Below are 3,076 nucleotides of genomic sequence, written 5' to 3'. Positions count from 1 at the left end.
CCAGTATCTGTGGGCAGGTGGGGGTGGGTGGTGCTGATGCTGACGTTTTCTTGAAACAATCACTCTTGCTCCCGAGAATACTAATATGGCATCCTCTCCTGTGACCTGGACTCTCTGGGTCCAAAATAGTTTCAGTTCTGGTTGTGATGGCCCTTTGGTTCCTCCCCATCACCACCAGCTGTTTCAGTTTTGCCAGAATCAGATCTTTGTGTCCAAAGTCTGATATTGTCAGCTGTGATTGGAAGTGTGTGCGGAAAATTTAAAACCATTTTGGACTCTATGACAGGCGGTGTATCTGCTAGCAGAAGGTGGTTCAATGCATCCACATTTGCTACTTGGCCTCCTAGACAGTGTTCCAACTTGTAATTATACGTACTTAGTATAGAGCCCCTTGCTGAATTTGGTCTGAAGCTATGGGCGGCACTGCTTTGTCCTCTTTAAATAGACCTAGCAGGGGTTTGTGATCCATTATTAGTACAAATTTATGTCCATAAAGGTATTGGTGGAACTTCTAGACTCCAAATATGACTGCCAAACTTTCCTTCTCTGTCTGGGTGTATTTATGTTCTGCATTAGCCAAAGTCCTGGATGCATACACTATCAGGCGTTCCTCTCCATCGGACCATTTATGAGCTGATACCACCCCAATGCCATATGAGGAGACATCGCATGTCAATACCAGATCTCGCTTGGGATCATTACGTGCCAACAACTTAGAGGATGATGGCTTTTGAAGCGGAGAACAGGAAGATTTAAAAGAGACTGGAGTGACAACGTTTTCACACAGAGGGTGATTCGTATGTGGAATGAACTGCCAGACAAAGTGGTAGATGCAGGTACAGTTACAAAATTGAAAAGGCATTTTGATAGGTACTAGAATAGGAAAAGTTTAGAGGGAAATGGGCCAAACGCAGGTAAGTGGGACTAATTTAGTTTGGGCAACTTGGTAAGCATGGATGAGTTGGACTGAAGAGTCTGTTTCTTTGCTGTATGACTCTTATGAATCTTTCTGAACCAATTCTGCATCATCAAGCTTGGGTCCGAGCCTTTTAGGACAATCCATAGTAACTGAACCAGCTGCTTCTCATAAGAGTCCAGAACCAAAGTTGTGCACTTAATCTGTAAAGGTTCAGTCTAGCGGAGGTCTTGCGCAAACCTGAGGATTGGAGACCAGTGCAAATTTTGTTAAAGATTGGTTCTGAGATCACTGAAACTACCATGCCAGATCAACATCTATTAGAACCAGGTGACCAATTAGCCAAACGCTTATTTTGATTTGAATGTTGCTAAGCAATTTAACTGTTCCAAACCAGATATAGGTGGACTTGCCAAAGTGTGCACTCTCTTGGATACCAGCCTGAGTTCTCTTACTCAGTTTAAGTCTAGCAGGACTCTTGTTGTCCTGAGTCCAAATACCAGCTCACTGGCACGGATCCTAAAAAAAATTTAACCACATGGCTTTCTTTTGGGGTTTTGCTGTGGGCTGACCCAGAGTCCCTCTGTTCTGGATATGTCCAGAGTAAAGCTATGCAATTGCTTTCACTCAAGTGGCGATCTGCCAGCTCAATCAAACTTCCATCAGAATATTCTGCAACTCATGTGCTCTGCTTGCTGCATTTTCCAATGATAAAGCCAATTGTAGTGCCTGTCTGAAATCCAGTTGAGCTTCAACTATTGGGCACTTTTATACAGTTACATCATTAATCCCACATATCAAATGGTCTCTCAGTATCTCATTAAAGGGTTAAACCAAAATCAGATGCCTCTGCCAGTTGTCTTAACATAGTCAAAAATCCTGATATGCATTCCCCCGGTTTTCAAATGCCAAGTTGAAAAAAACCCAGCAGCATCTCAGGGTCAGAGAAGGCTTGGGGTCATAATATGCCTTAACTAAATCCATCAGCTTTTGAAAGGGTTTAGTATGTGGTACCTCAGGGAAAGTTAGGAGCCTAATAACTGAAAAGGTTGTGGGTCCGCAAGCTGTCAGGAGAATTACTCACTGCTTTTCATCTACCCCAATGTCATTAGCCTGAAAAAAAATACATTTCTTTCAACATACTGGGCCCTGTCTTTGATGGCAGGATCGAACAAGTCAAGCTTCTCAAATAACTGCATGGTGCCAGAAATGCTTACCCTCACCTCAAATTCAACTGTTGCAAGCAAATTTCTTCAGAATTGTGCTTTTTGCCTGTTACCACTTAAAGAACTCCACAGAGGCTATTATCACATCACCAAGTTACCATTTACTCAGAGAGCCCTTGACACTGGTCCAGTTCCCTCAGAACCAGCTGAGTGAGCAATACATCTGACACTCCTATTCTTATCAGCCAGCTGGGCTCCCTGATTGGACCAGATTAACAGCTATAGTAAGGGAATCTGTATTCTAAGAGGTCCACCTAGCTTACTTTGTCACGATCACTACAAAACAATTAATAATCAAAGTACTGATTTTTATTTCTGAGTGTACAGAATTGAAAAGTAATGAAGTTGCGCTAAATGTGTAAAGAGCTCTGACTTAGCACTGGAGAAAATGCAAAAATTAGATTTACAAGGATGACATCATTAACTCAGAGATTACAGTTATTACAAAAGATTTGGAAATAACCTGACAGGGGATTTTAAAATTATGAATGTATTGGAGGTATAGACTTGGAGAGATTTCTATCTGTATGAACATCCAATGTGTGGAACTATAAATACAAGATAGTTACTTTTAAATTCAATGGATAAATCAAGACAAATTTCAACACTCTAAAGATTGGTCAGGATATGAAGCAGCGACAGTGGTTAATCTAAATATTTTAGATACTTTCAAAGGAAAACTAGATGAGCACATGAGACAAACGGCAATAGACATATAGGCCACGATGTTGAGACGAGATGGATAGAAATGGGTGGAAACACCTGTGGATTATCAACATCAATCACTCTAGTTTAGCAGTTTCTGTGCTGTATAGTCTACGTAAAATAACTCAGAATAAAAATGTTTCTGATTTATCATGCTGTATACTGACCCTTTGTGTCGAATGTGGGACCCCTTTAATTTAACTATGTCATTCCTCGATAGCTCTCCTGA

This window comes from Rhincodon typus, unplaced genomic scaffold (genome assembly GCF_021869965.1).
Source record: "Rhincodon typus isolate 14 unplaced genomic scaffold, sRhiTyp1.1 hic_rhity00000706, whole genome shotgun sequence".
NCBI classification, from domain to species: domain Eukaryota; kingdom Metazoa; phylum Chordata; class Chondrichthyes; order Orectolobiformes; family Rhincodontidae; genus Rhincodon; species Rhincodon typus.
The sequence above is the reverse complement of the archived record's forward strand: the minus strand, read 5'-3'. Positions refer to the sequence as shown.